This window comes from Danio rerio, chromosome 16, assembly GCF_049306965.1.
Source record: "Danio rerio strain Tuebingen ecotype United States chromosome 16, GRCz12tu, whole genome shotgun sequence".
Taxonomy (NCBI): Eukaryota; Metazoa; Chordata; class Actinopteri; order Cypriniformes; family Danionidae; genus Danio; species Danio rerio.
The window spans coordinates 44,861,550-44,875,623 of record NC_133191.1 but is presented as its reverse complement, the minus strand read 5'-3'; the positions used below and the strand labels follow the sequence as shown (position 1 = coordinate 44,875,623).

The 14,074-nt window shown below is 35.2% G+C and overlaps 3 protein-coding genes across 6 annotated transcripts in view; 2 read left to right on the top strand and 1 right to left on the bottom strand.

Moving 5' to 3' along the window:
- The window catches only part of LOC101885642 (beta-2 adrenergic receptor), a 108,892-nt gene that overhangs the window by 10,747 nt on the left and 84,071 nt on the right, over positions 1-14,074 (bottom strand). The window lies entirely within an intron of this gene.
- The window catches only part of ndufaf6 (NADH:ubiquinone oxidoreductase complex assembly factor 6), a 78,349-nt gene that overhangs the window by 48,682 nt on the left and 15,593 nt on the right, over positions 1-14,074 (top strand). The gene's annotated exons all lie outside the window — the stretch shown is intronic.
- plekhf2 (pleckstrin homology domain containing, family F (with FYVE domain) member 2) overlaps positions 1-14,074 on the top strand; it is a 28,014-nt gene that overhangs the window by 259 nt on the left and 13,681 nt on the right.

Genomic DNA, 14,074 nt, shown 5'->3' with positions numbered 1-14,074 from the left:
TGACTAAACTTAACCAAGCGCTCGAGAATAGTCTAGTTTCCACAACGCCGTCTGTCAGGGCAAGTTTGTGTTGTAGTTGTCAAACTACCACTTGTTCATCGTGGTTTCTTTATATTATTTCAGTACTGCTAGAGAATTGTTTCTGTCAGTTGACTTTAAAAGCTGTAGGAAGAAGACGAGGAACTAATAGTGCGGTATGTGACTGTTCAAGAGCCCTGTTAGCTTGTAGCATGCTAACGTGAGGAAAAACTTTGTCAACGTCGAAATGTAAAACTTACTTATTGGATTGTTTACTGTTTCTATAGATTTTTTACATTTATATTGCATTTTAGCCAGGTAATACCATATTATTGTATTGACTGTGAGGGTACTACCTGCGTGGTCTTGTGGTTAAAATGACAGTGACTGCCTAAACAAACAATATCCCACTGGGACGTTTGCTAAGGTAAAGTTACAGCTGTAACTCAAAGTATCTTAGTCCATCAGCTTTAAATCTACGTTATTGATCCGATGTTGGAAGTTTTAATGAAAGCCTCGCCTGTATGACAGCTAGTGTTCCGTGAGTCATCGAAACTAGAGAGTGAAAACCACCCAAGCCTGTTCCTAGTATACATACTACCAGTCATACAGTGAAGGGAAAACTGTGGAGCAGAAACTCTCTTTACTAAAATCACTTGTTAACGTGTGTAAGCTCGGATTTTTTTTTAAGATTTAAGTTTTTGTAACTTACGTTGTACCTAGGACTTTGGGAATTTGATCTAGAAATGCCATGATTGATGTTACCTCATGCAATTGTGCACGATTGATATACAAATGAAAATAACTAGTTGGTCCATAAATCATTTTAATTGTAGAAGCAATATAAAAGTTTTATTTGCTGCAAAACCGTGATATAATGTAGCTACCTAGTTTAGCTTTTTTTTTTTTAATATATTTTTGCCTCACCATATGTTCATGATTTTCTTATGACCACACACTAAGCTTGATTTTTAGAGGTTTTTCAAGTGAGGTTTTTCAGAAATGTTTAATTTATCCTATTGGGGTTGTTTCACTTCTGCATTCATATAGCTGTTTGATTTTACACCTGCACTTAAACGAAAAAGAGACGTGGACAGTTTTTTTTATTTTTAATATTATTATTATTTTTTATTTTTTCTGAATATGGAATGCCTTCAGGATGCTTTTGTGAACTAAACTAGTTTTGTTAAAAAAATGATGCATACCATACAAAAGATAAGCAAGTAGTTTCATTTGTTCTCTTTTGAGCACTGTGGTGCTGTTCTTTGGTGAGACAGAAAACAACATTAAAGAACAGATATTAATATTGAAGAACTGAAAAGAAAATTAGAATAAATGGGTGAATAGCTGAAAGCCCCCTACTTGAAAAAATATTGTCTTTTAAAGCAAATAAAAGCTAAATACCTGTGTTTTCCAAATGAAGGAAACAGATGTTGTCATGGTGCATTCCTTCATTCAGCCATATTCAAAAAAAATCTTTGCTGCAGCTTGTCCAACCAGACTTTTTAGACATGAAAAGCAGGTTAGTGCTTCAAAATGATCTTTACCTGCCTTTATTCTTGCATTCGATGCTTAAATTGAATACAGTTTTGAGTTTCTCATTTTCCTTATGAAAAAGACTATTCGTCAAGAGAATTGACATATTGGAGTGACATGTTGCATAATTAAGCAAAAACTACACTTTTTTTTCTTTTTTGTGAAGTCCATATATGAGCAATTCCAGCGTTATGGATGTGACATTTGCAGTAAAAATAAATATACAGAGAAAGTATGTTAACTTCACATTGAAACATCTGTTTATATTTTCCAGAACAACTAACCGCAGGGTTATGAAAGAAGAAAAATATCAATCTGTAAACATGTTTTGTACTTTAAATGAGGAAAATAAACATGCGTTCTTGATGTGACCAAAAAGTTAGCAAGTTTACAATTATAAAACATACTTTGTAGAAATTCTGTGAATTAAACTGCACAACCCAAAAGAAATAAAGCTAATTAAAAGGATAAGAGTCGCCTCTCTAGAAGAAAATGATTAGTTTTATTTTTTAGATTTTAATAATTATGAGGAAAAAGTTTAGTTATGGATGTAACATCTCTCCGTTATGGATGTGACAGATGTGAAATTGCCACTTGTGTGACTTTGGTAAATCAAATATAATGGTTTGAAAACATTGACAGACTTTTCTGAGTATTTCTAAAGTACTGTAAAATACATGAAATGTAAAAGGCTGTGTCTTTGTTATAATAATCGCTTTATTTTAGTAAAATAATTAGCATTATTTAGTCTTAATAATTTGTTGCCTATTATATTATATATTTTTCATGCCAAAGCTGCACAATTAGTAGGCCTTTTTGATATTTATTCAATATATTGTAATGTGGTTAATCAAATCACCAGTAAGCAAAGACATCGCTGTTGTTTTTGTTTGTATTATTTGTACATTTTTAACCACTTTGCTGATTTCTTAGAGAATAGGGAGTATTGGTGAGTGTTTGTGTGGCTGTTTTTTGTACTTATGATCCAACATTGAGAAATAAGCACATGCAATCACTTTCAAAAATGATAGTGAGAGCAGCAGTTCTCAATAATTTCAGGTCTGATAGCCTCAAAGCTGCACTGGTTTTTGTTAGATACAGGACTGGTGGTCAACTTGTGATCTCATCTATGAAATGAGATTTAATGCTGGGTGTAAAAGGGTTTAATCCAATGAACAGCTCCAGTGGTGATTAGGAAATTGGCTTATATCTTTGAAGTAATCTAGTACCAGGAAATAGTGATTGACCTCATTCCTGAACACAGCTTGTTCAAGTGTCTTTTCGTCAGACAGTGCATATTGGGCTAGAGTCCAAAATACTCCAATAAACCTTGTGTAAGCCCCACAAGGCAGTAAGCGAACTTTGCCCAGCAGTAGTCTTGACATGTTTGTGAGTTAATCTGTGGTTTATAACCAAGCGGGGTGTTTGAGGTATAGAAGTATGCATTCAGTTTATACCCGTTAGGTTTGAGAAAACATTTATTTGCAGAGACATTTACCAGCTTACTGACCTACAACACTTGGATTTAAAGCAAAAGTTCACCAAAAAAGGAATTATCAATAATTAATATACAGTGCTCAGCATAATTGAGTACACCCCATTTTGAAAAGGAGTATATTTATTAAATATTTTATCCATTTATTTAGTGAGTAAAATGTTTTGGTGCATTTGAACAAAACACATTATTAAACAGATGTACTTATTAAAATAAAATTTGTTATTGAACATGTTTAAAAGTAGGAAGATTATACCTTTAAAGGTATATAAATATTGCAAAAAACAATTACAAACTAGTATATACACCTAATAATTAGGCATGGGCCAATATAAGTTTCTAATGATATGATAACCTTATAAAAAATATTGCGGTTTTGCTGTATTGTGATTACTGCTCTAACATTTGCCTTTTTTAAATGTCTGAGTTAAAAAACAGAATTTTTTTCTGGTTTGAACACAATGACTGCATTCGAAATCGCATACTTCCTTACCATATTGTACGCAAAAAAAGTATGCGAACCGAGTAGTGTGTCCGAATTCATAGAATACGAAAAACAGTATGCAAGAAGTACCCGGATGACTACCTACTTCCAGTAGTGCGCAACTGAAGGACGCTATGCTATCCTATTTTGCACTACAATAGAATTCATAAATGGGAGTGAAATGATACAACTAATGAGGGTATGTGATGTGATTATGACAAAATGGCATCTCTAGTACGTCAGAGCTTGCTTTATACTACTCACATTTATACTGTATAGATAGAACATAGTTTTCTAATGGTCAAGTATTCATATCAAATTCAAATGCAGTACCTACTGAGTAGTAGGCGATTTCAGACGCAGACAATATATTTAAAAAAAAAAAATTTAAAAAAAGTAAAAAAAAAAATGTTGCATACCATAGGAATGTCATAACAAACATTTTGGAGGTTTTTCCAAACCGCGATATACCTTGAAAACGGTTATCGCCCTATGAATCTAATGCATATGCACAGGTATAACATTGTGAATCATCCTTTAGAAAATTTCATTGAAAAGAGATTTGTGAGTGGTTTACACATATGCTGAGCACTGTATGTGTATATTTATTTATTTTCCCTACCAAACAATTCAAAATGCTGGTAGCCTTTGACGTTAAGAATCTCCATAAGGGGACCTTTTTAGTTGATCCATCATGCAAAGCCACTGTTTTCATGTAAGTGGTTTAATCATGCAAAATTACATGCCAATGCAAAAAATCATTTGCAGAATCCAAAGTGCTTTTAAATGCATATGTTTGCCTACTGCTTTTTTAGTCTTCAAAACAGAGAGTTATGATCTTATCACATCTGTTACCTGTGGGTTGTTTATGCATGCTAATGTGACAGGATGTTCGGTTAGATTTTATGTATGAAAGTATCTGTATTTGATGATGATTAATCTAATTTTGTGGGCTGAAGATGGCTTCATCTAAATATGGATTCTTTTGAAGACCCTGTTTATGACTTGAGTTGTTAGAGAAAATGAAAGATCTGAGAGTAGTTAAGGTTTAAGCAGATGAAAAATATCCTGTGGTTGCTGAGAATAGTTCTTCTTTAATCTTGACTTACTGAAAGGCATCAGCATCATTAAACTGTGTTTAATTTGCACAGAGTGGTTTATTGGTTGCATTAACGTTAGGCAAACCTGCTGATTCCAGGTACTTTTGAAAGGTTTGTTGAGTTATTTGGCTCTGGGATGAATCCAGAAGTACACTGAAGCAATTTTACAAGGCATTGCTTACTTTTTGTGTGCCAACTTGACTTTAAATAATGCAGGTTTTCAGTCATTTGATGACAAAAAAGTAGTGCCAGTTTAAGAAATTTACATTTGTTTTACTTTGTGCTGTTACATCAGTCTAATTATCAATTTGAAAACAACTTTTATTTGCCATGTGTAAATATGCAAATTAATTTTTCACTTATTCATTTGCATTCAATGAGCTTTTCCAGGCATCCTCATTTTGCATATTAAGGCTCTCATGGTTTCATGTTGCGTGCTGTTTGTAGTGGATTTTTTATATGGATATTTTTATTTACATTTTTTTTTTTGCTTTGGCCTTGGGGGTTATTGTTTCCAAATAGCAACCCTGCCATATTTTCCAGTTGTATGAAGCACATGAAATGCAGTTTGTGTTAGAAATTGGACATTTAGTTAACCTTAACAGTTTTTGGGGGTGTCTAAATAGACATTTTATATCTACCAGTCATTAATGTGATCTACCAGGTGTGATGCAATACATCACCTGTTTTGATATGTTATGCTTGTACTGGTTGAAATGTTTGCTTTGAATAGCTGAATATTGTTCACCAAAAATGTTGTCCCTCTCATTGTATGTTGCGTCATGCAGCATTTTCACTTTCAATGTGGACAAGTAGGAAAGATCAGAAGTGAATTGTGTTAGTTCATGGAATCATTTTCATCATGTAACCTTAATATGGTTAATATGCTGACTGTCTTATCATTGAGTATTTATTATGCAAGACTAGGTATTTGATATTTTTTGCTTTCAATATAGGGTTAGTTGAATATCACTAGAGAATGGTGCTTTCTCACCTAGACATTTGTTTTGGAACCAGTCTCGTTTGCCCAGTTAGCGCCGTTCGTTTAACATATGTGAATCCGGCAAATGCGCTCAAATCAAATCAATCGTTTCGAGATCGCCTAAATGAGGTGGTCTCGGCTGGATTAAAATGAACTATGGATTGTATCAATTGTAGTGAGAAAGCAATACGATCCAATGAACTAACGAACCAGGGTATATAGAACTGGGCGATTTGGCCTAAAATCAAAATCTTGATTAATTTAACATTTTAATTTGATTACAATTAATGAATGATTATGAATTATTTTTTATATTTATTTAAATGTTTTAGGAAATATTTGTAATATAACTTATGTTATTATATATGAAACTAATATTTTAATGTAAATAATAAATTTATTTTAATAGTCCTCAATGTAGGCAGTCTCATCTTTTGCTGATTAGACACTGGTGTCATCTGCAAATTTGATGATGGTGTTGGATCTGTTCACAGGCCTACAGTCGATGGTAAAAAGGGAGTAGAGGAAGAGGCTCAGCACACAGCCCTGTGGTACACCAGTGTTAAGTTTTACGGTGGTGAAGCAGATGTGGCCTGATCTAACATTCCGAGTTCTGTTAGTCATAATAAAGTCCATAACGCAGTTGCGCAGAGACGTGTCGATATCTAGGTCTCTAAGTTTGGTAATTAACTTAGAGGGTATGACAGTGTTGAATGCTGAGCTGAATTCAACAAACAGTATTCGTGCATGTTTTTATTGTCCAGGTGTGCGAGTACAGAGTGCAGTGCTATGGAGACTGCATCTTCTGTGCTCCTGTTGCCACGGTAGGCAAACTGATGTGGGTTCAGTGTGGATATCAACTTGAATATAAGTAGGGCCAGATGAAATCTGCGGAAGTTTTTTTCTATTTCTGCGTAGAATTGTCTTAAAAATCGGCGTATTTATGCGGAATTGTTTTGGTAATATCATAACTAAAACCTTGATATAAAAAGTGAAATAAAAAGTAATACCTTTTAACTTTTTATTTAATTTTTATAATGCAAATCCGATTAGATACACTTATTTGGTAAACAAAGCAAGTCTCTCATATAATATATGAACTAAAGGACAGAAAATATTACTCACAAACTGTATTGTAAATAAATCATGAATATTTTCAATTTAGTCAATAGTATTACTGTAATTAACTAAAAAACTGAATAAATGTACATTTACACAAATAAATAAACAGAATCAATGATGGACTAAAAATCTGCGGAATTCTGTGCGTGCAGATTCCGTGTGGGCCCAAATATAAGTTAGTTGTCTTTACCTCTTTTCTGTCCTTTTCTGCCAAAAACGTGCTCTCACATAGGGCTGCATGATATTGAAAAAAATCTTTTTTTTCTTTTGCTGTGTTAAATATGTTGCGATTTGAATTTAATAATCACCAGGGGCCTCATGTATGAACGATGCGTACGCACAAAAACTTTGCGTACGCCAGATTTCACGCTCAGAATCGCTCACGTTTGGATTTACTAACGATGAACTGAATGTGGGAATATGCGCACCTCCACGCCAGCTTTCTGGCTGGTGTACGTACATTTTTTGTGCGTGTCTGTTTTATTTCCATTGGCGACTCCTAAAGGCAGTTGTGTTAAATTGCTCTCTACAAAGTGTCTTTGAGCCTTGCAATGGCAGCTGTATGAGACGGGTTCATCTAGCAGGTATGTAAGGTTTCCATACCATACAGTAGACCAGCCAAACATTAAAGCGCAGTTTGCAGCGGTCGCCTGTTTTCCCAATGTAATCTGAGATATCTACTGCATGCACATGGCTATAAAGACACTATCTGAAGATGAATTTGCATGCGTGAATCAGAAACATTTCCATTCAATAAATGTGCAAATAAAATATGATGCACAAACTTATTGATTCCTACTTGTCTTTCTCGTGATAAATAGTTGGCAAAATCTGATATGTAGCGGAGAAAAAAGAAGAAAGAGTTCATCAGACGCTGGATTCGAACCGAGTTCATGCTCGAACGTGTCAAATCTTGTTGACATGCGTCTTACAAGCAGCGCCACTGAGACTGATATGGGAACTGCAGCATTTTTCACCTATAAATCACACCTTTTTTTTTATTCAGTCAGTGCGATGTTCAGACCCAACTGTCTTAACCTCATCAGCTAAACTCTCCCCACTGTATTTTTTTATTTTGTTGTTAATTCCAGAGAACAAACTTGCAAATAACACCGCTTTCCTCCGGTCTACCTCCGAAAGCAGCACCTCCAATTCACATTCTGTTCAAAGTTTCTCTTTTTGCTTGCTTTTGCCATTGCTTTTTCGTTGGGTTTTGCCAAAATAGAGTCATTAGCCTATTCATACAGGGGAGGAGGCAGGGAGGGGTTTTGTGCTCGTGCATGTTGCGCTCAGTTTCGCGTTCATTCAGATGTACAAAAGAATATGCGTGAGATTTGGCGTACGCAGTGTTTCATACATCTGAATTTTTTTCTGCGTACGCACATTTACAGCTTTGTGCGTACGCAATGTTTTAGTAAGATTTCCACGCAAGTCTTCGTACATGAGGGCCCAAATGATTTGAACAGCTCCACTTTGGAAGATTTCGTTCTTATAGATAAAATAAAATAAAAATGTGTATGAACCATGTAAATGTAATGCTTGCTAATATTAAAAACCCTGAGTTCCTTTAATAATAAAAAAAGATGTAGCAATTTTTTATTTAATTCACAAAAGGAGAAATATCCCCCCAGTCCTAGCTGTTAGAATGCTCTAGGCGTGCTTGAATAAACACGGAAACTAAGCTCGTCATTAATTAATCGGTGTAGTCTGAGCCCTCAGTTGTGTTCTCATATGAGAGCCGTTGGTATTTAATCTTCTTATACTGCCTCCTCCATCTCTTTCCCACCCTAAATCACCTTTCTGACACATATTGAGGAGGCTTTGGGCCCCTGTCATATTAGGCTTCTTAAATCTTTGAGCTCATATGTGTCATTTTATCAACAACACACCATTGTGATTTTCCACAAAGGTGTGAATATTGACTCACGCCATTCATAATCACATAAATCTGTGTCAGACAAAGCTTTTAAGACCTAATAGAGACCATTTGTGTAATTTTCCTCTTGATTGGCATGTTAGACAGCTCCTGCTTTCCTTCGACAGATGGACTATCGGGTTGCTTGGCTTCTTGAGGGCCAGGTGCTCGCTGTTAGACCTGCCATGTGTTCGCATTCTGCAGAGAAAGACAGTCTGGTCTGCACCTGCTGCTCTTCTCCCACCTGCAGCTGTCTCTGATCTCCTATACTAGAGACTTAAACAGCCAACCTGCGCTTTTTCACATAGCAGCTGATGTACTGCAAAGCAACTGTAGAATGGAGGAACAATACATTAGGCCTGTCACTTGGGATGGCTATTGTTATGGTTTTAATGTTATTACTACTTTTATTAATACCACTTATCGGTTCGGTACTTTTAACGATTCCCTTATTTGTACTTTTTGTAGTGTTTTTTTTTAATAAAAAAAACAAACAAATTTAACAGAATAACAACACTTTATTTTATGAATATATTTTTATTATAAAATAAAACAAAACCAATAATTGTAAAACAAATAAATACAGGGTACCCCCGGGATCCTCCAATTGAAATTCAAGGCTTTTAAAGACCCTTTTAATACCATTTCAAATGAAATTCAATGCAAACTTCGTACCCATTCTGACAGAAGTTGAGAGAAAAAAAGACACAGACACACACACACCTGTAACAAGCTGTCTGTATAAACACACACACACACACAGAGACACAAAGCACTGAGCAAGCGACAAAAAGCATTACGCTCTCTCTCATTCACACACATAAACACACACACACGCGCACTTGCTCGCTTGGGAGTGATTTACCGACTGCTCCCATGCTTTATTCGGAAATGTATTCCCGTGTGGCAAGAAATCTGGTTGGCTCCCGCGGTATAGCCGTGGGAATGTAGACCTCTATCCAGAAGTATCACTGTAACAGCCAAGAGGAGAGGAAAAGTCACACCAGCAGGTCTAATGGGCCACAGTGAGGGAGAGAGAAAGAGAAATTGAGTTTACTTTTATTCTCTCAATCGCAGTCAATTAGGAGCTTCTGCTGTAAGTGTCAGTGAAAGACTGTCCAGAAAACACATGCAGTGAAATTGAGCACATTTTCTGCATTTTTAAGTAGTTGGAGCGTTGCAAATACTCGCGCTCGTCTCTCTCGTAGCTCATAGCTACTAAAATGCTCTAAAACTGTAGCCTAAGCTACTGGTAGGCTCGGAAACCTGTTAACATCCATCCACATGGTTAATCAGCGATACCAACAGAGAAGACTCCAGATCCAGATCTGTTTTTACATTACTGTGACTGTTGGGTTTAGGATTGGGGTTGCGGTAGACGTTAATAAAACACAATTAATGAGAAATTAAAAAAATTATATATATAATTTTCTTGGTTAATCAGCTATATTAACACAGAAGACTCCAGATCTGTTTTTTACATTACTGTGACAGGGTTAGGGGTAGACGTTAATAAAATACAATTATTGGTAAATTTAATAATAAAAAAATGAATAAATAATTCTTGTAAACTTCCGGCCACAACTGTATGTGATCTATAGCTGAATAACCATGTGGATGGATGATAACAGCCTTCTGAGCCTACCTGTAGGTGAAGAAGGCCCCTACTGGCCCATATTTATCAGCTGATAACCACTGATAACGCCCATTCATTCAAGTGATAACATTTGAATTGGCTCGTTAATTCCACCTACTCCTATGAAGCACAACAAAGAATGTAATTGAATCATTCTCCCTGCACACTTAAAATATTTGTTGATGTGCATGTGTTGCTATTGACTTTAAATATATTTTCTTTAAAATCACCCTTCTTTTTTTTTTTACTTTATTTTTAAATTCATTGTCATTCACAATGCTTCATGGGATTGTAGTTCTTTAAATTGTTAAATGCAGTAAGTACACAGTTATGCACTTTTCATATACTTTAATGTTGTAATTCATCTAGTAGTTTTTGTCCATAGTTAAAAGATCTTTAATGAAATTTTTATAAGAAAAACTTAAACAACACTAAAAAAATTAGGTAGACGGCCACTAATGGATTTTTTTCTTTATCAAACAAAGTGTTGTGTAAACATGAAAAAAACTTTGTAGAATATATATATAAGTACTTACAAAATTGTTAATGCGATGACTAATCTACTGTGAAGGGTTAGATTAAATATGAAATGCCATAAATGTTTTCCACTATGATTGCTAATTTAATTTATTCGTAAATATTTTAAATTTTTTTTGTGGACAATGAAAGCGATTTTGTAGGGTTTGTGGACCGGCAGGGGAATGGATGGCTAATGCTACACCATTTATTCCAGAGTGAGTCTAATTATGGAGACAGGCAGTCATCCGTCAGCCTTTGTCATGAAGGCTGGCAGAATTAGGATGACATCTCTCTACATGGTCAGCGTGTGCAGTGTTTTCCTTCCAGGCCTCTCTTCCAGATCACATTCACTTAGTCATTGCCAGCAGGCCATCTAAGCAAATTCAGTCAGGGACTTAATAGCCAGACTCATACGCTTCAGCAACGGAAATTAGCGTTTGAGCAATATAGTGAAGCAAATGAGAAATGTAGCAGTTTCTCCGAGGGGCTACAGTGGTAATATGAACTTTCGGGCATAGATATATACACTAGATATCGCATAGGGACCCTGAGCATGCGTCAATAGCGCCGCCACATTGGTACAGTGCTCCCAGGACAAATGTCATTCAACCGCACTAGTCAAGACAGTGTTATTACGTAAAGATGCGGGACTTTAGCGCTGTCTACGGGTGTAGAAACGAGCAAACAAAGAAAACAAAGCACAAAGGCAGAACATTTCATAGGTAATATTCTGTTTTTTTCTGTTCTGAACTTTTGTGCTAATCAGGTAACGTTATTGATGATAACAGTCACTTACTGCATTCACCATACGGCAAAGCAGCTCCAACTCGCACTAAACACTCGGCTTATGCTAGTTTTGTTAAATAAAATCAGCAAACAATGCAAAAGAAATATGAAAACGAGATGCTGCGCTGCCAGAAACTTGTATTATTGTCGGCTAACGTTAGTGAAAGAGTCGTTCGGGGGATTCATTCACAAACGAATCGCTCCCTCCGTCAGTATGAGAAGTGAAAGCAGGAGAGGAGCTGTGTTTCAGGACACGGATTAGATTAAATTTAAAAGGGAGGGCGAATAGTACATTTCTGTACACACAAACACAAGCTTTTTGTCAGTAATGCCCGTGCGGTCACTGATCCATCAATGTAGAAAAGTGATGTGAAATTATAATTTTCGTAATTAGAAAAATAAAATTACATACTAACATCCAGGAAAACTCCCGATCATAGATATATGTGTATATGTGTATATCTATGGCTTTGCATGGCCACAGTCCTCCACTTTACCTTGGTCCCGCATTCATTTCAAAGGAGCGCTACCCTGTAGCAAGATGGCGGCGCTATTGACGCATTCCGTCCAATAGACAACAATAGGCCAGGCGACATCTAGTGTATATATCTATGACTTTCGGGTAGGTTTGTTTGTGTTGATTTCTGCAAATAGAATGTCACAATTTTCTAGCAATAAATAGAAATGTAAGCATCTTATAGGTGCCATATGAGATATTTTCAAAACTCCCTCAAAACTGTCCCACAATGCAAATTGCGATCTAAAACCACGCCTCTTAAACGATTGACCATGACATCAATACATCATGTCACATTTAGGCTTAGATATTATTTGAGGTTATTTTAATACTGGTGCAAAAACCGAAACTTTTAGGCCAAAAATTATGGTGGAAAAATCTTTTATTTGACAAAAATATATATAATATAATAATTATATAATATAATAAAAATATAATAATATATAATATCTTTAATTAATATAATTTGTTTAAAGTATACATCAATTCATATTTAATATATTTGAATTGAATTGCAATAATGTATTTCTTTTGATCATTTGTTTGTTAGTATAAATTCAAGATTTGCGTTATGCAATTAACATTAAATTATCTTATTACTAACATGTGGAAAGGCTGTCATCAAAATCAGCGAACACCTTTTTCTAGGGTTGGTGCTTATGATTACGTTTACATGGATATCAGTAATCGAATAATTGCCTTAATCTGAATAACACAATAATATGATTAAGGTGTTTACATGAGTTTCTTTTTGAATGTTTCTGTCATCATCCCGTTTTACATGTTATAGCACATAGATTGATTAACATCATTGCGTCATCACACTATCCGCATATCCTCAGAAGTTTTATGTAATTTTGGATGAGAATATGAAGTAAAACAGCGGTTGTTTTAATGGAATTTGATACCACACGCCGGAAGGAAAGAAGTAACTTCTGCATTTCGTGACACGGGTATCTGTGGTCCTTTATATGGTTATCAAAAATTGTTTATGACTCTTGATGCGATTATTGTCTTAATTATATTAAAATTGGAGCATTGGTTTTCTATGTAAACATACTCACTGAAAGATGTCCCAAGCTGTCAAACGGCTTGAGTTCCTTACACGCGTTGCATGTTCCTTAAGCAACAAGAATAAATCCCTAACATCGCCTTTGATGTACCGCTTGATGCTTCTTATGTCCTTGTCGCAGCAGCAGTAGCACAGAAATTTAGGAGCTGATTCATTCCAGTGCATACTGTTAACATAGGTTTCGGTGTCATATTGGCACCGGTTTTCGGTACCCAACCCTAGTAACATTCTCCATAGAGAGAACTTGATAGTACAGTTAGTAATTATAATACCAAACTTACAAAATGGTAGGTTGTTGATGTTTGATAATTCTCGGTAGTGCTGCATGATATTGAAAAAATCTAACATTTCCATTTTTTTATACTGCGATATACATTTATGATGTGAATACAATTTCACCAGATGAGTTGAATAATTATTTGCGAAAAAAATTGTCATTTTTGATTGAATGGGATGATTTTGTAGGGGAGTGCATAAAATGTAATTAATATTCTGCAAGCATAGATACATTTAATAAAGAAAAATATTTATTTAATAAAGTGCTTTATCTTTTATCTGAGGAGTTAAAATGTATTCAGGTATACAGTAATTGAATAATCAAATGTAAAGTAATGCTGCATAGTCTTCGTTTTATAAATTCGATTAAATTGATCGCTGTTTATTTGTTAAAGGTACAAGGTACAGTTTCTTATGCCTGAATGCTTTTAAAACCCTCACACAGTCACAGGCCTCAAAAACACTTGCGAAATGATCAATTATAATCCAGACTCAACATTGCATATACTCACAATGTGACTATTGTGTATGATTACTTTGCGATATCGATGCTGAAACGATATATTGTGCAGCCCTAATCCTCGGCCTAAACTGTGACCATGAATGTGTCAATGAT